General features: G+C 37.9%; 1 protein-coding gene across 1 annotated transcript in view; it reads right to left on the bottom strand.

The window, feature by feature from the left end:
• Nucleotides 1-25,246, bottom strand: part of LOC140237584 (uncharacterized) — a 109,147-nt gene that overhangs the window by 32,371 nt on the left and 51,530 nt on the right. The window contains exon 3 of the mRNA XM_072317518.1: nt 13,914-13,999. The gene's annotated coding sequence lies outside the window, so the exon portion shown is untranslated. The remainder of the gene's footprint in view (nt 1-13,913; nt 14,000-25,246) is intronic.

The raw sequence follows: 25,246 nt of genomic DNA, 5'->3' as shown, positions 1-25,246 counted from the left end.
ATTATACTGATCCCTCAAGAAGGCAGACACGTGGTTCCTTTCTATTAACTTGGAACTCTTTGGTGATGTCTTATGATATGCTGTTAGCTGATTGCATGCCTTGGCATTTGAAAGCTTGCTGTGCTATTGTCTGGCTGTAAATGTGATGTCATTCATGATGCCTTCAAGAGAAATTTTAGTTTTAAAGGCATAATTTACCATTTGCAGATGAAACAAAAACCCAGCTTTAGTGCTTCAAAATAGTTCTAAGATGTGAGTTAGGCACAGAAACAACCATTGTAAAAATTTTAATCAGGATAATCAATGTTAAGTATTGTTAAATACACAAAATGTGAACAACAGTTATAATAAAATTGTTTCTAGACTAAACCATCTAGTTTTGGTTGAATGGGAAACACTGTGATATCTCCCTATATTTTACGTCTTACTGGAAAAATTTTTATATGATAAGATGTTTTGTGATACAACTGACCTACAAATATGCATCAAATGTGATAACTTGAAAATTTTTTAAAAATCACTGCTCCCAAAGGTAAACTGTACCTTTAAAATCCTTTCTGTGGCAGGGGATTTGGACAGTGTGTATAGTGCTATGAGGTTTCTTGTGTCAGTCAGCACTTGAAGCAAACCATGGGTCACATCAAAACCCGCAGTGCTAACCAAGACTCAAACATGTCAATCATACTTCATGCAACCATAACTTCAACAAAAGGTCTTCCAGAACTATGCAATCCAATTCCTATAGAGTGCATGACACTGCAGGAAATCAATTCTACATTCAATCACAATGCACATAACCAGAACTCCACATGGAATCACATGTGGATGCTATCTGCACACACATCTTACGCTCTGCCATGTGTCCCAGGTAACAACACCATGTTAGTCTACAATCTTTTCGTTCCACTTTGTCAGATCTTTCCTTTTCTTCTACGTCCTCCTTGTTCTCTTTATTTCCTCCTGTCTATTCTCGTCCAATCAGTCGACTGCAGCCCGGTGCCGCGCCAACGTCGCCATTGGATATGTGTAATTGAAGTGCGCTAATTAGAAGATGTTTATCTCCGCACAATGTTCTGTGACAAGTTGAATCAGTGCTGAGAGAGAACAGGTGCAAAGGTGGCAGACTCCACCATATCTTCATCCTCATTCTCTCGCTCTCTGTAAAAGAGACCTTGTTTTCCTTCTCTCACCCCCTCGCCCCCCCCCCTTTCACTGATAATGACTTACTATCTTCTCTAGATTGGTGTGAGCAAACTACACAATTGGTATGCATTTCAGCATCATGGTGATGCTCACTGAAGAAAAGGGAAGGGGGAGAGGGGATTAAAGAAAAAGTGCATCTTTGTGACATTGAGACCAGACCTCTACTCTACTTGTCCTTCAGTCAGACTATTCATGAGACATGGCACAGTGTCTTTCAAAAATTCTGTAAAGTGGAAAGTAGGACCTGTCTTTCTATCTCATTGTTAACCACACATTTGACAGATATCTTATGCAAAGATTGGGTGTCATTTGCCGCGTTATAAGGTATTTTCTTTTCCTCAGATGATGATGGGCGTTGGTGGAAGCTGCTCACTTTGGGGATGGGTGTATCTCCACCGCCTTTTATGGGCTGTGCTAAGTATTCAGTTTTATGCAGGTTCATAGTAACACGTACTGCTCAATATGCTCATGTCTAACCACCACAAAAGAATAATGCTGAAATGATCTACTTGTACACAATGTAAATGTAATACAAATAGTTTGAACTAACCTAAACAGGAACTTGACTGAGTTCCATGAAGGAATTCGAAGAAGTGACAGAAAATTTTCCCCACTGAGTGGCAGACTGAAATGCGTGTCAAACTACACATAATGAAGCAAAGCAAAATTAAACTGTAACTCAATGCTACATGGATTACCCTCTCCATATTCAAGAGAAAATTGATGGAAATGATGCAGATGTGTGTACGCATGCTTATATCCCGGAGCTGGCTATTATTTTGAATAGGTGGGAGAATTTCTGTCATCCTCTATTAAATACTTCAATAAACAGAACAAAGAATATATCAGGTAATTTTGAGATAAAATGATTAAAACAAGAACAAAACTAGCGCTACATTGTTGTCAGCTAAGTAAGGATGTCAGCAAGAATGCTCTCAAGATTTCATAATATGTTACCAAATCATATCAACTTTTACAGACAGGGCTTCTTATCACAATGTAAAGCAATACTTAATTGCAAACCCCTACCCACGTTCTGATCAAGTCAAATGAATAACTGTTTTTTTTTACTTAAAAGCATAACATATGCCAGTCCAACATCTGATGTTTGGGCGGCTGCACTCTCGAACCATCCATGTTACACAACTCCTGGTGGGAAAAGAAAATGTAGGGCAGGGTACGACCTCTGACCTATCAGGGCTTGCACAGAGCTGTGCTATTTCCTAACTGGTGAGGAGCCGTCTCGCTCCGACACGATGTGCCTGATTAGAAGGTCTCTTGACATTTGAATACTTCTCCATTGTAGAGAAGGAATCAATATTTATACTCAGCAGAATGGGGGGAAAGGCTGTATAAAATGCAGTTGACATTTAATTAAACCTGCAGGCATAAAACGAGATGGCGAGAAGAAAAGGTCTCTGCTGATGTGTGCTTGTCAGTCTCCTGCCGTGCTCAAACGGCGTGACTATTAGTGTGCCACTGACAAGCCATGGCCCACTCACTGAATCAAAACATCGCAGCCGAGCTGAATTCATATTGTGGCTTTCAAATAAACATGACGACAATCCCTACACACAGGAAACAGCCAAGTGATGTCAAAAGAAAATGAGGGAAACAGGGGAAGAAAAAAAAAACAACTCACAACAAAATGACATTCAGTCAGTGTCAAGATGATACTTCCCAACATTAAGAAAAAAATTAACAAGATGCATATATATAGTACAATAATATCCTCTTGTCGAGAGCAAAACTATGACGTCTTTACTGCCGTCACATCGAGAAAATACTGCAAATGTCAAAGCAACCTTGTACCTTTAGAACCAAGAACCACTCCTGAAAATTACTTTTGAAAAAGGCAATTCTTCTAAAAACGCTTTTGATTTCAATTTGGTTCACCCTATTTGGTAAATCAGGCAGACATAAACTTTCAGTATTATTAAGCACTCTGTACAAAGACTATGGAGGAGGCTGACATTGGCAAACTTCTTTGAAATACTGTTAAAAAGGAATAGTGATAAGTGGGATTGACAAAATGAAAGATCAACATCTCTGAACAACTGATCTAGTAGATTTCTAATCAATGACTGATGATGGACATGGATATCCATTAAAATACTGTACACGCCATTTTTAGTGACTCTCATTTTGTGCAAATAGGGACTTCCCGACAATTACGCCAGTGGTTGAATTTGCGACCATGGAGTACAATACTTACTAGAGAATTGTATGCACACATGTCACATTCATGTCGGGGATCAGAGTTAATATTTTCACATGTTTCTATATTCGCAAAGAGCACCCAACTCACAAGATTCACGAGAATAAAAACTTCGCAAAACATATGGTGTATACAGTACACAGTTCCAATCATATCAATAGGTTGGGACACAGATTCTGAAGTTAATGGCTGCTAATCCTTCCTACGATACCTGAACCCACAGTCTAAGGGCACCCATCAGGTCCTGTGTAAAGTCTATGGATTTATGAGAATCTTTTAGGCAAAGTGTTGAAGAATTGTTACCTTTTCCCTTCTTAAACATATTTCATGCCATGGACTGTGGACAGTGTGTATAAGGCTATGGGGTTTTCTGTGCAAATCAGAACTTAAGCATGCAGAGGATTAAGAAGAACTAGAAATGTCGCTATGGCGACTGGTATGTCTTCGCCATAATGCATGGTTCTCCGAATAGGTCTATAGCACAATGTCATGACAATGTGTGATGACAGTTTCACATAACTGGCAAAATATTAAAACGACACGTTTGTCACAAATGCATTGAATGTTCACTTTTCTTGAATTAGGTTTATCTGGATGAATGGCTATACTGTCTAAAGAGTGCAGGTATTTGGGGATTTGAGGACCTGTACCCAACTTTTGACCCTTTTATAAGTTTAAAGAAGAAGTTAAATTTAGCACTTTCACTTGACCTTTGACCTTTTGACCTTTTGGCAAGAAACTTCCAAGCGAATCTGTATTGGGTAATACATGCATACACTAAGTTTCAAGAAAAAATCCTGCAGGCATTGCATAAGATAAGAGGGAAATAAGACATTTTGATGAGTTGACCTTGGCCTTTGACCCATGACCCCTAAATTCCCTACATGATCACTGCCAGTCAGTACATGCATATATACTAAGTTCCATGAAGATACCTTCAAATACTTGTGAGATATGAAGAAAAAAAGTGAAATTTTAGCATTTTCACTTGACCTTTGACTTCATGACCCAAAACTCTCTCTGGGGATCTTTATTTGGTATTTCATGTATACACCAAGTTTCAAGAAAACACCTCCATGCATTGCATAGATATAAAGGAAATAGAAAAATTTTGAGCATTTGAACTTGAACATGTGCACCCAAAAGTTGATAGGGTCAACTTCGCCCACTCATACATATACATGCCACGTTTCATTAGGATACCTCAAACGGTATTTTAGATACGCTGTCCACAAAATTGATTACGGACGGATCAGGACGGATGGACGGACGGACAACCCGAAAACATAATGCCTCCGGTAACACTTCATGGCGGAGGTATAAAAAAAAAAATCTGTGTCATTGTCCTGCTGATGTCTTAACTGATGTGGTACAGTGTATTAAAGCGCTGATTGAAAAAGACAACAAATCAACAAACAGTACTGGAAATTGTCTGAAAATAAAGCAATAACCCTGGATTTTTGTGTCTATTTTTGGTTTGTCTGCTTTTACAATTCTGTACTAAATACACAAACTATGATATCTGAGAACACAAAGCAAACAAACAAATAGGAAATAAAAGCATGCATGTAAACAAAGCCCCTCTTTTTGCATAATATCTATGAAAAAGTCATGCATTTCTGCTTTGCTTTCACTTTTACATAGGCATGAAATATAACTTAGGAAATATCCAATATTCATGACAGAAAGGTAACAACTTTTCTTCCACTCTTTCAAAACATAATATCACTTTTTCTCTACCCTATAAGATTTGCATTGACTTTCTGATTCACATACACATACATTAAAAAACAAAAAACAAAAAAAATATAACAAAAGCATCTATTTGTCAAAGTCTAAACATGAAGGATACTAAATAGGCAACGTCTTAAAGCTGGTCCATTGTGAAAACTTGAATGTGAAAACCCTTACTGCACCTCTCTTTTGCTGTTTCAAAGCCAAATTGATTTTCCTGAAGGTAATGAGGAAGGGGGGGGGGGGTGGGGTGCTGGAAAGAATCTAGAACCTCATCGGAGGCTTCATCCATTACTCTCGTATCCCCCCACGATCAGACCAGCATGTGTAACTTTGTTAGCCGCTGCGCTCACTCATGTACACGTGCAGAGAAAATTGCCCGCCCTGATCACGAAAAAACAAAGTACAGTGGCACAAATACCCTGTTTACACTGACCATTCAGACAGAAAGACAGGTCACAGTCTCTAGCTGACTCCCACAAAACTTTCCTGCTACTCTGATTCTCTTGTGAAAACTGCCCTCTAGGTATCAGTGGTAGTGTAAACGTTTACCTCACCCTGCTCTGTAACTGATGCCAAAATGTTACTCAACCCTGCCTCCTCTTCGTGCAGACTTCAAATCCTTGGTATTGACTTCAAAGCCATGCATGGCACAGAGTTTAAATCCTTGCATGGTATGCGTAAAATAATAAGATTACACATGAAACCCATCATACACTGAACATCATGGATATTTCGAGAGCTGGAGCACATTGCATTTGCTTGAAATAATCAACTATGCAGCCATGACATCTTGATATGTAGCTGAGTGTGCACATTGATAAATTATCTTCAATATTTTCTCAATCTAAATGGCAACTACATGTTACAAGAAGCACTCATAGAGCTCACACAAGGTCGAACAGACACTACCATTCAACTAATCTTATCATTTTTTAAAATCTAAATGAAAGTGCCATTCCAAAATAAAATGCCACTGTTAAATAAAATTTTGCAAAGAAAAATATGCTACACTGATGTCTTCATTGACAGCAACATTTTCCAGCCGTTTTAAGTAAATACCAATCCTTTTCACATTGTGTTTATGACATGAAGCTGTGTTAAAACAAAAAAGAAGAGGTTAAAATGGTGAAAACAACTGACCTCCTATGCAACAGTTTGTCTCTTCATGTTGACTTTCTCATGCTTTTGTAAGATTAGATAACTTAACACCTTTTCATTTGCTAATTTGGAACAGGCTACCATCTTCAATTCATGATGGTGAGTCCATGAATCGTGCCTTTCTCCCGGTGCAAACAGAGCCCTGAGAAGCCCAAGCCACCTAGCCTTTGGGCAAGTCATACTCACGCTTGAGCGGTTTAGACTCAGTGGCTGGAAAATGTGATTACACATTCAATTCTCTCATTACAGACTCTGTGCGCGTTCCTTCTCGCAGACACAGGCTCACACCATGGCAAGGTGCTCATTCCCCTCTCCCAGAAAATCTCGCATCACTACATTTCTAGTCTCTGCACAAGCCAAACTCTCTCCAAACCTCCGCAGCTGCTGAATACCAGTGACTGTAAGGAGACTAACTCCCTACGGTGGAAAGTTCATTCATTAAAACCTGTCTATGGTGTCTAATTCCACATGGAACTTTAGTCAGAAACTAAGATATGAGAAAAAAAGAAAAAGAATGCAGAAATGAAATCAGGCATTGCAGAGGAATAAAATTACAATCAACATTTAACAGGGTTGATTATTGGATATTTCAGCTGTGCTAAAATTACACCATAGGAATACTGCATAACTTCATAATCCCATCTGGATTATGACATAACACATTACAAAGCAGGCTCATAAAAAAAAATAGATAAATAAAAAAGAATGTGCTGTCACAGAAATTGATATTCAGAGATGATACTCCTAATTTTGGGAGTCGGAATAGTTTTAGGAGTTTGGGCAATGTCTCTGCAAAAGAAAAAAAAATACTGTTGCATTTTGAGGACAATCACTCCCAGTGTTTCTCAGGAACATCCTCTCTCCTTTCCCATCCCTGGAATACAACATCATGTCTTCCGTCTTCCCCAATGATTCTACCAATGACAAGTAACCCAGTTTCATCCTTTCTGACCTGAAGACATGTGACCTAGTTCTTGCCAGAAAAAAAAAATGAAGAAAAAAGCATTGACAGAAAAGAGAGAGGAAAAAAACGGGAGGAAATTGGTGTGGGATGGAAGAAGAAAATGTGTTTGTAAGTGGGGGGGGGGGGGGGGGGGGTAAGGCAGAGACTAAGAGACATTACACACATATTTTGAGATGACTGCTCGGCATAGATAGTGAGAAATGACTGTTGGGCACACAAGTTAAGGTGAGAAATTTTCAACAGGATTTTATCATAGGCTATTTATCCACAAAGAATTCTACTTGTTTTTGATTTTTGTTTTTGTTCCAGTACCAGATGACAGCACTTGTTCAAACACTGGAAAGCAATAAGGTGACATAAGCTTCTAAGTGTCCTATATGTGAATCTTGAAGAATGTACTAATATGATACATAGCACAGACAACATGCATCATTTATTAATTTGTCCTTTTTGACAACCACTCATGATGATTTCCAGTGAAGGGAAATTCTCACTATTGGACAGGATTTGTAAGGGCAGAACATTATGGCAAATGACGATGATGGTCATAAAGAATGACAGAGCTAATCTACTTAAGATGTGAATACATTTAGTGAGGCGGCCAGAATATGTCAAGATTCAACAAGAAGATTAAAAGTATTTTCTATTAAAGAAAAAAAGAAAAGGATTTGTGTTTTAATGAAGCATGCTAAATATCTGGCTGTGCAGCAAAAGGTGAAGCAAGAAACTGGGATTTGCAAACTATACAATCATGAAAGATCCTCATTTCATGAATAGAAGACCATTTAAAACAAATGTTTTATAGAGACGACATTGAAAACTATTGCCTCGATGCCACTACACCCCTACATCATACTCGCTGCAAAGGACGTCCCTTCAGATATTTTAATGAACTAGGAAATAACAGCACACTCTGTAGCAAATAATTCCACTAACTCCCTTAGGTATCCGGATGGGTCGCAACACTTCTTGATTCTGTACATTATCAGTGATTTCACTTACCTTGGGAAGTTTTCCCATATTTATATACAGGCCCTCAGAGAGACAGGCTTGTGAAACCAAAGCTGCAAGTATATGACGGACTATATAGCCCCTCCCAACAGGATCTATGCAATTTGGGATCTCATTTGTACAAAGTAGTCCCACATGAGTGAATTGATTTGAACAAAGCCAATAAATTATTAATTGCATCCCGGCCGTGCGCAAGCTCCCACACTCTTAATGACTTGTACATGCAGCAGACACAACAAGTCATACAACCCATTAAATAGATTTTCTGTTGCCATACAATTTACAGGGTAGTGCTATACCCTCTTTTAACCCTTATCTGTCTATTTTTATTTTCACCTCCTTTTTTAAATAGAGGGGCTGGATTGGGTACAGCTCTATTTCTGATACTATATTATATAGCCATAAATAACCTAGATCTATGTCAGTCACTATTCAATTCAGTTCAATTTCATTCAAGTTTATTGCCCATTTCTGGAAATTTCTTTTGTTTGCATGCATATATGCAAAACACATGGTGCATAGATAAAATGCATACATACCCATACAAAACACAGTCATAACATAGATACATAGACATACTAGAGATCAATATGAATGTAAGAGATACTTGACATTGGAGGAAATATTAATCTGTATGCGAGTCAAAATCATGTCAGGTGTGATGTGCGTATACCCAGGTGTGTTCCACCGATATCAAATTGACTATCTATATAAGAGCTTTACAATTTTCACCTTTTAGCACCATCACATTGGTGGTACAGGATGATATGTTCGTGAATAGGTTTGGTTGATAGCTGAAGCAAGCATTCAAGTGCATGAGAGTGACCTGAAAACAGCCACTCATGTTTTTATGAAACTCTTCCTGCACATGAAGGCATCAAATATCCTCTGGCCTTTAAAGGAAAATGCAGTTCGGCATTCTCAGGGGATTTACAAGTTACGTTCTATCAGTTTTCCCGCCGTCATCCCCCCCCCCCCCCCAACACACACACACTTCCAGTTAGCAATGAAAATGTGAAAAATTTATATTGCACTTATGACCAAAATGTTTCTTAGCACTTTACAATTCACAAGAGAAATAAACATGTAAATTGACTATGAGTATGAACAATTCATAAATCACAAAATCATTGAAATTATTCTTTAAATAAGTGGGTCTTGAGTTTCTTTTTGAAAATGTTTGTGGTAACTGGTGATTTGCTGCACTACGCTAAATGCATCATGGAACACTGTACATCAATGGCTCCTTGTCAAGAGGTGAGTGAATATTCCCACAATGCCATATCCGGACAACATCAAAGCCTGCATTAAACCAGGATATTTTAAGCAGAGCTCACACTAGTTTCAACTGAAAATGCACATTCCACATCGAGTGATGTTCTTCTAATCATCAGTTCCATGTTATAGTCTTGAAAAAAAAAAAAGATGCCACACAAATCAGTGTCTCTTTATAGTGTAGTGTATGTTTCAGGGCTGGCAAGCTTCCAAGAGTGCAATGCACTATAGCTGGCCCACTACTCAAGGTCAAAAGCTGGCTCTACTGTTTTGACAACATACCTACTAATGGTGAGGCACAACAGTTCATTAGGGCTAAGAAAAGGCCATGGTGCATGTAATCATGAGGCAGTTCATTGTGTACACGCATCATATACATGTATGTGGCTGACACACACAGATACTGTATATATGTGCATACTAACATACACACACAGACATACACGTACTTACAATAACTGTTCATTGTAATCACAGTTCGAGTCAATTCAATTCAATTCAATTTGTTGTTTTGCTGTTAAATTCGTGGTGCAACAGTGATTCGTGAAATTCGCAAAAAATAAACCCTCGTGAAAATAACAGCTTATACAGTATAATGCTAGGATTTTGCATATCTTATAAACAGGTTTCACAATATATTCCAATGCATGCATGTTGCATCTAGACAACCTATTCAAGAACTATTTCGTCAAAGGTTGCATGTCATTAAACATCTCCTGTGTAATCCTATCCATTTGAATGCGCATTGCATGTCATAGTTGTTGCTGGGCCAGGCAAGCCTAAAGCAAGGTCACAGAAAACTGTTACGGAAAACTGCATGCAATCTGAATGCAGCCTGTAAAGTGGTCCATTGTTGGTTCAACATGGCTGAACGCATAAAATCTCCCAATATTACACATGAGTGTGTGTGTGTGTACATGCATGCTACACATCATGTGGGCAAGCATAAAATGTATATTTGACAAAATGACAATAATAAGCAGCAAAATAACTATGCTAGACATCTACAGTAACAGGTATCAGTATGTCATCCAAATGGTAATAATCACTGCTTTTTCTTTTTCCAATAATTACACTAACAAAAAGCCAAACACACACACAAACACACACAATGACACACACATACACACACAATGATCATTTTTATGATATTGTGACAAAAATTTATTGTTTCAACACTCGTCTGGTAATTTCAATCTAGGGTTCTAGAGTGAATATCAGCGTGCAAGGGTAGAGTATGCAATATAAATTTTATGTGACTCAACATTAATTTATGGCAATGTTCAGACAGTAAAGGATAGTCAGCCGCCGAATCAATCACAGAGTGCTAGCCTAGTGTCACTGCCACCATAATTGGCTAATGTCTGCCTATGTACACAAATGTGTATTATGGGTATGAGGATCTGTCTACATGATTACATTATTGGGAGAAAAAAAATTTTACCACTGAAAGTTTTTTGACTCTTGAGATTGTTTTGGGTTTTGTTTTTGTTTTTTTGCTACAAAGAAACAGATCTTCCTTAGATATGAAGCGAACAAAATCTAGAAATGACTGTCCTATTTTTAGTCAATTGAGAGACTCTTCTGACTGAACCAACATTCAATATTGTAAAACCAGAAATATTTGTAGCATGAAATTTTCCCAAATTGAAACCAATGACCATTTTTGCAGCATGTAATTTTTGCAAACTGCCACTGGCATTCAATGCATTTATAGTGTAAAGAAAAGAATATGTGCATTTAAATGTGAAAATGTCAATTTACCCAGGGTTGCACACACAAAGGGTCTGATATAATAATGCTCATCCTGCATCACATCCTACAATCATATCAATGCTCCTAAGTTTTGCACTTCCTGGGTTACACCTGCTCTCTGTACATACTCTCTCTTACACACACACACACCCACACACACCCACACACATATATATATACACACACACACACACACACACACACACACACACACCTGGACAAAACATTCTGAAAGCTGGCTGTTTAATTCAGTTAGCATTTGGAAATCCATTAGCGCTTGTGTCTTGATTCCCTATGACCTTTATCTTGGCTTCGCCATTCCTGCGTCCAAGTGCCACCAGATCCACCGCCGCCTGATCGGCTGTTAATTGGTGCCGATTGCATCAACCCCGGCCGTAATTTCAATACGGTAATACCGGCATGCTGAGGGGAAGATGACGTAAGATGCGTAAATACCATCCCAATCTCTTGTTAGTGGCCCACGGACATTGAATGGAATATGATGGCTCAGAAGCTATGGGTGCCTTGAAGTTGCAACTAGGTACTGTCAGTTGCTGTGATTTCCATTGTTCGGGCTGTGAATTTACTACTTTATAGATCAAAGATTTCTGATCTTTTCTTATGACAGCACTACACGATCACCTTCGACACATTACTTGGCTAAGTTCCAGCTGATTTTGAGGGCTTTCAGACGATTTGAATGCTGACCCAATATATCTGTCACTGAACAAAATTATTATTTTAAACAATTTAAGCGCTTTAACTGCCCAGCTCTACTTCAATGCAATTATATCAGCCACAAAGTACACTATATATTGTGCTGTACACATTACATACAACTCTGTCACACATATGCATGCAATTGTTTATCCATTGATGCATACATGTTTAATATTTCACTACACACGAGGTGTTAAAAACACTATGTTTACACTGAACACACTTCTACCAAACTGACACAGTGTCCTGTACATTACAGGAACAGTGATCATATACGCATGTACCTCTTTTGTTATTTGGAATATTATATAGTATTCTCTAATCTCATTGATATGCACCTCCTTAACATCAGAGAAAAACATACTCAAGATTGCGAACACACTGCGTGAACCTAATCAGTACACACATTATAATCAGTCCCTTGCTATCCATCTAACACACCAAGAAATCCAACCTTTTCCCATCATTCTCTCTTTCTCTCCCGTTCTTCTTCATCTCGCACCAAATTTGTGGACATAGCAGCTGGTTGCTAGGCAACGGGCAATTTCTCATTTATGTACCAATTGTGGGCGATCTAGGGCAGGCGCGCCATTGGAGATACGTGGGCAGTGAGGATATAATGCAGGCGGGATAGCGGGGTGGGCTGTCGTGTCTGTCAAAGCCGGAGCGTGACACACATCTCGCACAAATCTAGGACCACTTTTGAGAAGAGAAGATAATTTCCTCGATGGGAGGACAGGATCTTTTCCATGGCCATCGACGGTGCCGATACTCGGAGAATGAGCAAGTTATCTTGAGAAGAATCACCTTACACTGCATCTTCAGCTCAAGTGATGATGACACTATATGAAATTGCTTCAGAGGAGATGTCTTTAATTTTGTTGTTGTTGTTGCAACAGTAAAGCATAATCTTACTCTTATCAAGACAGCAAGCCTTAAATAATATGAATACACTGAAGGATTGTACACAATTTCAGAAATTCTGATTTCAGCATCTGATTTCAAAATAACAAAACCACAAGTTGAACAAAAATCCATAATTCCAGGCTTTAGCATCTGATTTTAACTGTGTTCTGCAAGACAGAACAAAACTGCAGCTTTACCAGTTCCCAGCAAATTCAGCCACTTGATTAAACAATTTCTTTCATCCTTGCCACTGTTAGACATGGGTTGTATCATATACTCTTTGATAAAATACAAACATTTACTACAATGTCAGTTATTTCTAGATTGTGCATATATCATGTCATTCTGGAATGAAGGTTATTTAAAGTTAAAAAGTGAATGTTTATGCCAAAATGTGTTGTAAGATGAAGAAATATGTTTGAAACCTCTTCTCAGCGGTTATTTTGATTGATAAACACAGTCATATCTAAGTTCAATATTTCATTATTTCTGGAAAGACGTAAGTTTTCTTTGATTGTATTTCATACCCCCACAAGCATGACGGAATAAAAGCGATCATTGGACTGTTTGGTTCTTTGTATCCTACAAATGAATCTGTGTAAGTACACACAAACATAATTACACACCACACAACCACAGTGCAGTAAATTGCCTGGACACAGGCTCCTGTGGTGCAAACTACAACACATATTGTGAAATTGTTACGTAACCCTAACCAGCCATTGGACTGTCCATGGATGAGGGCAGTTACAGCTACGAACGAATCATACTCAGGTCAGGGATGAGTGGCTATGAACTCAGTTTCCAACCAAATGGCTCTGCAGCTCGGGCATGTATCCCAACTACTCCAGTTATACATGGTACTGGTGGAAGGGAAGGGAGGGGGCGGGGCCGGTGTGGAGTGAAAAGAGCAGCCACATGGAATACAAACATGGCAGAAACTGATAGCCATAACAAACTTCTAACCTTTGGTATGACTCCGGACCCCTGGCTCCCTGTGGGTGCAGCCCCAGCCGTTGACTTCTCACAGATTCCTACTGGCTGTATGTAACCTGCAGAGGAGTAACAGGGATTCATGAAAGAAATTATCACAAGCGACTCCATATTCCACTAATACCCTGTTCATGTTTGCGTTCAAGATTAGCCTTAACAGTACTGTCAAACATTGTCTTCTTTAACGTAAGACTCAAAGGGACAGTACTTGCAGATGCTCTTAATTATGAACTATTGGTCATGACTATAGTATGTTTCAAAGATATGGCCGGAGAAAACTTTGGATTAATACAGTACAGACCATAAAAGTTACAAAATGGGAATCGTAAGACAGTTTCATGAGTGGTTAAGTGATCGAGAATTGTAGCAATAGTATTTGATTTCTTTTAGAAGCACTGTTAGGCATTTCCCAATTCTTTAACAAAACATAACATGTAAACATTTTATATCATAGTAAGATATGAACAGAGTAAGATATTACGATATGGCTGTCACTCCAATGCTCTGGACATCAACATAACTAGACAAGGCCTGAAGGACAATGAAATTGACATAGATGCATAGTAAATGAGACTTGGTCTGAACAATGCTGCTACACGCAACGACACAAACATCTGGGAATCACCAGACGATTTAATTCAATGGGTTTCAAGTTAGGATTCCCATACAACAACATCTATTTGAGCATGCGTGTGTGTGTGTGTGTGTGTGTGTGTGTCTCTCTCTATCTCTGTCTGTCTGTCTCTGTCTGTTTCTCTCTCTATATATATATACAGCTTAAATATTTGACTAAAGGCTATGAAGAGGTATACTGAGACAAATATAATGCCTCAACAGTCGTCAAGTCAGTCATACACAATGTTTTCCTGACACGCTAAATATACCACTCCGGCAGAATATATGAATGATCAACTTCTGCTGTTCAATGCTTTCAGACAGACAGACCAAAAAAAAAAAAAAAAAAAAAAAATGATAATGCCATATGAAGAGAGAGTAGGAAGGTGGGAAGACAAGTTAAAGGCACGCCTACACACACTGGTCACATAGTAATTGAGACTTCCCACATTTCTTTAGGGGCTGCCTCCCTTGCATGCAAATGAGTCAGCGTGGTCACCACAACCTGTACTTTGCACTGACATTACTTTTTCTCACCGCCACTGACCTTTTGTGAAGCAAAAGGCATCCAACCAGCGGGGCTGGTGGGCGTTTCCGAGAAGCGGGTGTTTGTACGGACGGAGATTAAACCGTTGACAAATTAGCGGGTAAAGTCATCACGACAAGATGAAGGCGTATTTCATGACTTGAAGGGCAAGTGTTTGCAAATCTGAGACAATGGTACCACATGCACATGTTAGTGTCTGGCAGAGTCTTGTAGCCATGCCATTCAACTCCAGCAGGTACTCACGCTTATTTTGTGGATTAAAATCATACAATGATATTTCTATCTTTAAAAGCATACACAAAGTGTCACCTGAAAATCATTGCTTGATCTCCGTATGTATGGTATATACATACAAAAGCATTAATATAGTAGGCATTGGCAATAGCATACCAATGGTGTATACTGCTTTGCGTGGTGTGGAAAAGACCTTAATATTCATAGGTGCTTTTACACCCTTGTACTCACCTACTCCCATGTGATATAACTGCAGCTAAAGGTTACCAGTGTGCTAACGATGGGTCTGTGCTACATGGTGTGTACACAAACCTCAATACCTCTCATACCCAAGTATAAACACATTCCCCACCTATGATAACTCTGCCTGTGGTTACAGGAGTGTTGCGCAATGGCATGTAGGGGGGAATCTCAATACTCCATGCTGTATGGGCTGCCATGTAAACATGCATCCATCTAGGACATGCCAGTGGTCTGGTATTGAGCCCAGACAAGGACGAGCCCTACTCTCTTTAGTATAAACACACTCCATGTATGATAACATGCCTGGACTGAATCATGTGTTGGTGGACGGGAGAGAATGAAGGCTAAGTGCTGTTGTCACACATTTTGCCTTCCATACTAAATTCACACCTACAGGGCTCACTGTGTAAACAAAAGCATACTAATGCACAGGCATAGTTGTGGCATCTAGGAATAGATAAGTGCTGCACGAAGAGATACCTATAGATGGTACATTGTTATGATGCAATGCACTGCACTAGCTGTACTCTGATCACCATTTGGTAAAGTAGAAATTAATAATAATAAAAGTAACATCATCACTGTCCCCCTCAACATCATCATCATCATCATCTTCTTCTTCATTATTATTATGAATATTATCACTATTGTAGTTACCATTTTTACTTTAATTATGAATGTTAATATTATCATCACGATATTAATCATCAATATTACACATCTTCATCATCAGTACAATCACACATTGCCCTGAATGAGTTATGGGTTTATATTACTACTAATGAGAATTTAAAAGATATATTGAGTGTGCAATGTAATTGACATTGAGGTACAAGGGTTCGAATTCTGGAGAAAGTAAACGAAACATAGAAAGAGGAACATAGACTATTATAAAGAGGTTAGAAATCTGAAAATCTGGGAATAAGATGCAAATAATGAGGACTGCTCAATATTCATGGTAACAGCCAAGGTAAATTGAAATTCCATGCATCCTCCTACACTGCTTCCCAGAATGCCATCCAAAGTCTATTCATAGACGATCACTGGAAATGAAATAACCTGAAATGCGCCAAATTGAAATCAACCGTTTCGTGTCGGGTTTCATGAAAAGGAGATATGACCATTCCTGGAATTTTGATTTTTCAGAGAATGCACAAGGGACTGTAAAAATGTCTCTGTGTTGCTGAGTTCTGGGAGATGGCTTTTGAAATGTTTGAACGGTAATTTTATAGACATACACACAAAGTTAGTCTTTCATTGTACAATGTGTATTATAACTATTTTATGTTTGACTAAATTGCTATCTTCTTTAGTATTGGAGACTTAAGTTTAATTACGAGCATTTTATAATAATATTATACAATCTGTTAATTCATTACATCATTGACATATCGCATTCTTGCATGTTTTGTCATTTTTCGTCATTGACTCATTGTACTAAATGCTTATATCATTACTATGGAACCTACACGTGACAAACTTAGGTTTTTTTTTAGTAGGTTCCTCATATTACATGTTATTCATATGTCCTTATAATATTTGTTTAATTCCATCTCATATTGACTGTTCTGTTAAACTTATTTTTTGAAATCAAGTGGAATGTAAAAACTTGAACAAAAATGTGGAATATAGAACAATGAATGAAAAAAAAAATCAAAGAAATCATTCTTTGCATCTTACTTCTTCTGTTATTTTGCAAAGCTCATAGATTACCAGCAGTCTGTAGTTTAAATCCATTTCCATGTGATGTATAAATGTGGTATCAGGCTTGAATCTGTGCGACGCATTTCTGTCTATATTCTTACTCAGAGCAATTTTAAAAATAAATGTTGCATTATACAACATGTTCATGGTGTGATCTGACATTAGCTTTTCCCTAGATGAAATTATATCATTAGACCCATTTGGAAAAAATAGGTAAGACTTGTACAGAAGTGCAACTGCTTTTCAACAGAAACATTTTATTTGTTGTATACATGGTGCATGATTAGATCATATCATAATCAAATCATAATTAACTTGAGATGTGTGCTAATTTTGCATGAGACTCTTGTCTTTGGTGATGAGAAAGACATTCCAAATACAAAAATACCCTGACGTCTTGCCAACAAAGTCCCTGCTTGCCATTTTGTTTACATCTTCTGATACATGATACTCTCGAAATACAATGTTGCATACAAATTAATCCATGAACTGCGGAGTTTTGGGCCACGCAATTTTGGGGACATTATTCAAAAATATTATTTTTCTAATGTTTATGTCACATTAAATACCCATTTTGAAGAGGACAGACTGAAAATTTTCATTAACAAAATTTCCTTTTGATAATTTTCATGTATCATTTTAATAGTCTATGCCAAACATAAATTTTTATATTGAAAAATACCATGACTGTTATAAAAGATATGAACAATTATAACATTTTTCAAATTTAACTTTTTCCAAATTTTCTACCTAATTTTGTATAATGATATCTTAGGACACCAATACAGAAATATCAGGTATTTATCTCTTTTCACTGCTGAGATATTTGTATAATTGTGAATCATGTCAGCAATGTCAGTGTAGTCCCATGCAATGATTGTCAGTGGTACTCTGTGCAAAAATGTATACTTTGACATCATTTGTATCTGTCAAATTTTACTTTAATGATGAAACTTATTTTTTCTGCTCTACTTTGATAACATTAAATGTGTTTGAGTTGAGTCACAACACATGGGTTTTCACTTAAAAATATGTTCATGATATTAAAAACAAAAAAAAAAGAGATGCAAAATGTAGCTTACGGCCAGAAAATGGACCCTTAGCAGTATACAGGTTAGAGGCTTGCAGCATTTAATCTTTAAAAGCCTTTATCACACTGTTAGGCAACATTCCAATTGGTCAAAAGGTGAGAGGGGCATGGCACAAATTGCAAAGTCAACTGGAAGTTTGACATTCCATCATAATAGGTGCATTTTGATGTCATATCATTTATACCTCAGCAGCATATTTTACATTGACATACACTTAACGCCAATCTCTTCACAAAAATCGCAGAAAGAGCCCTCGAATCTTTACCCCGGAGAAGTTTCATACATCCATTGAGCAAATATTCCAGGTCAGCTAGAGAGCTCTCCCAGCTATTCATTCGCACACATTTCATCATCAATGCACTCTAATATTAACCATCTTGTTGAGCTACTTCTTCACGCACATTTTATCTTCAATGCACCTCCAGCATTCACAATCTTGTAGAGTTCAAATTGAATCCATGAAAATAAGAGGACAAATGAATTGGGAATCAAACAACATTCTGGGAGTCAATTGACAGTTGGGCGTTACATAAAACCATTGAACAAGAAGCAAGAGATCTCAGTCTTTTTTGAATGGGAGGAAAATAGATGAAAACATCTCAGTAGTGAATAAACAGGAATTTATGATGACCTTCAAAACATCACCAACAATCAATGAGCACTTAGGGCTTTTTTCCTATTTTTTTCTTTCCTAAATTTCTATCTCTTGTACTTTCTGAATCTTGCCATTGAAATATCAGTATCACTGCACATACAGTATCTGCATTTTCTACATTGTTTTGTTGTTGTTGTTTTTTGTCATGTAACACATTTTTAAAAGTACCTTTGTGAGTGATGGTTTGGCACATTGTATACTTAAGGTTAAGAAGCTGTAGTTACGTTAAACACATTCCTGCATGCACCTGAAATGACAATACCCTTTTTTTTTACATCAAAAGATTTAAAAAGAGAACATGTTAACTATTGAGCCAAAATCTAGAAAAAACATACAAAAGTACCATTATCACTATGAAACATTAAAATAAGCAATAATGATGGTACTATGTCCCCTTAATCTACTTTAATGAGATTGGAGTGCCCTACTTGTGTTTTTTGCTCCCTTTTGGAGAAACTATGACTTCAAAAAATACTTCTGGGAATCATCATGACACAGGACATATCACCATTAACAAGGTTTCCCTCAGAATTATGGGAACGGGAGGGGGAGAAGGAATACGAAGGACATTAGGCTTTCTTTAATTTGGTAGTACAAAGCAGGCAGGTAGGCACAGTAAATCATGGACGCTTTCAGGTACCCATTGAAAATGTCAAGGGCACTGAGCTATTACTAGTGCAAACGTCATCGACCAGAAGTAAAGGGCACAGGCATTGTGCCGTGCCACACAGTGGATGGTTTTTAGGCCGTCCCATTGGGATGAGGGAAGAGAAATAGAGGGAGAAGGATGGGGTGGGGAGAAACACGGAGTGAGACCGCTGGATGGGATGGTAGAGCAGTATTTAAAATCCAACCCTGGCAGCAACATTGAGATGGGTGACAAACAAAGTGCAGCAAGAGAAAATACATGCCTCCTCAGTTTTGTTTTTTTCTTCTTTACTTCTTTGAAGGCACCTCTTGCACCAAGTTCTCTTCAGTCTTTAGACATAAAATGTCAGGGAAACCAAAAAACAAACAAACAAATAAACAAGCAAAAGTACGCACAATAACAGAAATCTGCATGTACAACTGCATGCACAATTATCTTCCTCTGTAACATTTTTTTTTTTTGCTGAATTCCAACAAGGTCCATGTTAACTATACCTTATGAGCATAGTACACCACTGTATTGGTAAAATTTGATTTGAATAAGACACAAATAGGCAGAAATATCTAATGAGGACTATAAATTGGCTATTTCCCTCAAAGTATCTCTGATGCCATATTGGCAGAAGCCATGATAAATTTTGCACCTTAAAAGAAAAATGAAATTAGAGTAATACTGCGAGAGCATGCCATCGAAATGTCATTCCCTCTTGAACCAAAATGCTAAAAAGTACACTTTGTGAACTACAATGAAAATAAAGAGGAGGAAGAGAGAATCACTATTTGCAACTGTCAATGACAAGCAAAAAATTTGATTCATGCCATGCTGGTAGTAACCATCTTTTGTTGCAAAGTCTGAGGACGATGTGCTTGCCGGCCAAACTGGAATCATCGGTAACAGAGCACAATTATTCATTCTGCTTTCTTTTGTTTTTTGCCATCAACTGGCTGAAAACACCTGCTTCTCATAAAAATTAGAAAGAGAAAGGGAGGGGGGGGGGGGAGAAAGACAGAGAGAAAACAACAACAACAACCATCAGCACTTAGATATCTAATCACAGACCCTGAAGGTCAGCTATGCAGGTTTCGACATTTTCTCCCTCTTTTCTCTCTTGTCACAATTTATTAAACACCCACATTTACATGTCCCTCTCCACACAGTCTCTCTCCTTCACGGGCGGGGGGAAGAAAATGTCAATTCTTGCCTTTTTCAGTGGTCTTTTGCTTCAGCTGTGATAATCCATGCGAAAGTTCTCGTGGGCGAATTTTCATACAGTGACATTCAAGAGGGTATTTCAATAACACCCGAGAAGGGGTGGGGGGAAAGGAGCAGAAGAAATTGTGCGTGGCCTTAAAATCACACAGATTAAACACGCGGACAAGAATATAAGAAACAAAAGTGAATGGAAAAGATAGAGGAAGAAAAGCTGAACTCAGTGTTAGCAGTTGATGCAGTCAAGTTTATACTGGATGGGACTTCAGTGTGGTGCACATGTGGCCTTCGATAGATGATTCATGAATTCAAAGAAATACCTATACCATGCCTTTTACAGAAAATTAAATCTGTGTGGGAAGAGTGTCTGGCGCTAGCTCAAAATCTGCAGAGACTGAATCACAGTGATATAACACTGACAAAACCCTTTGTGGAATAAATATATCTCATTCTGTGGAAGGGGGAACTGAAGAGATTAAAATATATCATGTGTGGATAGACTGCCACAGATACCCCACATGAACAGAGCAAAATGTGGAGGCGTGCATATGATGTTGCCTCAAACGTGCTTAGAACTCCAACAGAAAATAGCGCGTGCAATGCAATCATGAAATATGCATAGGCAGGTAGCTGGAATTGAGAAACAGGATCCATGTGTGGGCAGATTAAATGACAAACTTGCACTTTCTTAAAACCAGCCCTTATGTCTTTCATGTTTCCCCTGTAACACCTTTAATCTACAACCTCCGCGGTTGTTGCTGATACTCATTCATACTTAAGAATCATATTTCCTAACTCTGGAGGACACTTTGACAGTGGGAAGAAAAAAAAAAAAAGAAGAATCTTAACCTTTCCATCTTTAATCAGCTTTTCACAAAAACTTGCTGATCTCATTACACAAACACTATGGCCCGAATTCACGAAAGTGGTACAATCTAAACCATGGACAAACGTATGGGGCGCCAAGTGTTGCATAGCCTATTTTGTTATGAAATCAGTAATTTATTATGAAATGTTAACATTTCGTTGATGAAATGACTGATTTCGTAACAAAATAGGCCATGCGACACTTGGCGCCTCACACAAAATTACGGTCTTTGTCCATGGTTTAAACAATGGACAAAGATTGTACCACCTTCATGAATTCGGACCTTTGGGAAGGAATCTTGATATTAGCCAATGACTGAGAAAACTATCCTCTGATTCCATGACCATCATGAAAACCATGCTTTGATGAAACCTGACTCAGTCTACTCTAGAAAGCAACATTCCTCTGTTGTAAGTTGAGGGTTAAAAGGAATCAGTCTCGACAAATAACACTATTCTGTTAATTAGAGACATAATCATAAGACTTCAATTTGACCCATTAGCTGGATTCTAAAGTAAACCATTTCATCTTAAGATATTGAATTTTCCAAAAAACAACAACAACAAAATAATGTCAACAGTTCTCGTAAGAAGATATAGACACATTTTAATGATGGCATAGATGCAACTCTCATGAAATCGTCCCAAACTGGTTAAGTGACTTTTAAATACAGTGCTTTGCAACTGTACATCATTACTCATTGAAAAATAGACAGCCAAAAAATAAATATAAAACAGATAACTCACAATTTGCCCATCAGTAAGCATTGTGGCATATGGCATTATGTATATAGTGGCACCTGAGAAAAGCACAACCAAATACTAAAAAACTATTTTCCTGTCTTTGAGAAAGTCCACCTAACACTGAATAAAATGTGTTTCCGGAGACAGATCAGATAATCTTTCATAGTTTGCTTTGTGAGAGCGGCAGGGTTTGGAGCACTGTAGGTGAAGACTTTGAAGATTCCACTTCAGCATACTGGGGATGCTTCAACCTCAGCAAAATTCTCGAACAGAGAAAGCACTAGAATACCCAATCACACATCACAAGAGCTCTTGCCATAAACAAGTTTTACCCTTCACTGGGCAAAGCTTATTTCAAACACCAACTCTGAGCAAGAAGTTAGTTCTAGTGTATAAAAAGAAAAGTTACAAGAGCCTTGTCTGATTTGGAAAAGTCATGAATCGTCTCTGGTTCGTGGTTTTGTGACCATAAACTTTATCTCTGAGAAAACAACGACATACTGTCCTGTTGCCTCTCATAAAGCAGTCTTTCCATGCTAGACAAACACAATCATACCTTCAGGGATAAAACTGCTCTCTTACATATTAATACGTGAATTTACAAGAAAGACCCAAATCCATCAGACAGAATTTAGAACAAAAAATAGAAATCAATAGATAACTTTCGAATATTTTTATTTTTACATTTATTGGAAGGTTATGTATACAGATTGAAATGTATAACAGTCACTTGAATGATCTATATTTGCATGACTTTGTAAGGGTTTTCTAAAGATGATAGCCAAATAAGGACTTGGGTTGTTCTTATATTCAGGTATTCATATACTTGTCTGCAAGTTAATTGTGTGCTAATGATACTGCAACATGAAACGTAAGAAGGGGCATCATTAATCCACTGCTTATAGGATCTGGATGTGCCATGTATTAAAGAACAAGTTCACCTTCATGTACATATGGATTGAGTGAATGCAGCAATATTTGAAGAGTTTGTTCGCAAAAACCGATAAGTCCATTTTTGAAGATTTTGAAGTATGTTCTCTGTCATAAAGTACAAAATGATACCTTTTAAATGATTTTAAATGATATATTGGTCACTACATATAAAGGCACATTTTTGAAGTTATGGTCAAAAGAAGCAAAAATTTTCGTATTATTCTCTTTATTTTTCTTGATATTTAATCGCAAATATCTCCATTTGGCAAATACGGACTTAACGGTATTTGCGAACAAACTCTTCATTTGTAGAACACGTCAGTGAATGTTTGAGGAAAACTGAACAATCCGTTTAAAAGTTAGGAATTTCTGGAGTTTCAAGGTCACCATCGTTAGATGAGAAGACTACTACAGCTTGTGATGTTACATGTGTCACCAGTGAATATGGAATTCAGCATGACAAAAACATCAAATAGATTATAAAACCAATATAAACAAAAACCTCCCCCTCCCCTCTCCCAACATATAGATCCAACAAAAATACAGTACAATAGCTAAAACACCAAACAAGGACAATTTGATTTGGTTGTGCAATACGTAATGCTGACAAGGTATTTAGTCAAATTAGTACAATATAATCTTTCTCTCAGGTATTCTTTACTTACGCTGGGTTCCCACTGTTGCGATCTGCTATTAAAACACGGCCACGATTGATCATTAGAAGCTAGTCGTGGAATTTTTGTGTATCAATTGTGCCACTTTGAAATTGCAGTCTTACTCATGGTGATCTTGTAGGATCTAATCAGATCTTGTGGTCAGTCCTGGCAATCACATTGATCATGTAGAAGATTCTTTTCTTTTTTTTTTGGGGGGGGGGGAGGGGGGAGGGCACTACATTTTCTTTTTTTCTTTTTTTTTGGGGGGGGGGGTGAGGGGAAGGGGGCCACCAGAATTCAGATTTAACTCTTCATGTGCCATGGTATAACCCCCTATGTGCCACATTATTCTGAGACTACAAAGTAGTCATGTTTTGGGAAAACGTTCTGTTTTTCAAATCTATGTAGCTTTTATAAATTTTGGTTACCTTAGACATGTAACAAGCAAGGTTGGAGAGAAAATGCCATGCTTTGTTTTGATATAAATTGTATGACAAATCTGTGGTTCCTTTGACCAATAGTTAGGGATTGTAGGGGCATGACTTTTTAACACAAAACAGTGACAGAAACTTAGAATTTACTTGTAAATCCAGTAGGGAACACTCCCTTGACAATCAATCACCACATTATATGCAAGCTACATGTGACAGGAATGGAATCGCGATAAATGCTTTCAGTGTACTGTGGCATTTGGTAATTTTTTGATTGGTTTGGGCGGGTTTGCGCATTTGAGCAGAATGTGCGAAGTTGGCACTCTGTCGACAGAGTCGGGCATGCAAACGTAGCACACAAAGGCCCGAATTCACGAAGGTGGTACAATTGAAACCATGGTTTAAACCATGGACAAAAACCATGGTTTAAACCATGGACAAAAACCATGGAATGCCAAGTGTCGCATGCGATATTTCGCTACAAAATCAGTCATTTCGTCGATGAAATGATTATTTTGTAAAGAAATGACAACATTATGTAACTAAATGATAATTTCGTTAACGAAACAGTCATTTTGTCGACGAAATGACCAATTTCGTAACGAAATATTCTGTTTGACACTTGGCGCTCCATGGTTTTTGTCCATGGTTTAGACCATGGTTTTGTTTGTACCACCTTCGTGAATTCGGGCCAAAGAGTTACAGACATTGGTTGACCTTGCGGGCCA

The sequence above is a fragment of the Diadema setosum genome, chromosome 14 (assembly GCF_964275005.1).
Source record: "Diadema setosum chromosome 14, eeDiaSeto1, whole genome shotgun sequence".
Classification (NCBI taxonomy): Eukaryota; Metazoa; Echinodermata; class Echinoidea; order Diadematoida; family Diadematidae; genus Diadema; species Diadema setosum.
This window is presented reverse-complemented; position numbering and strand designations above follow the sequence as displayed.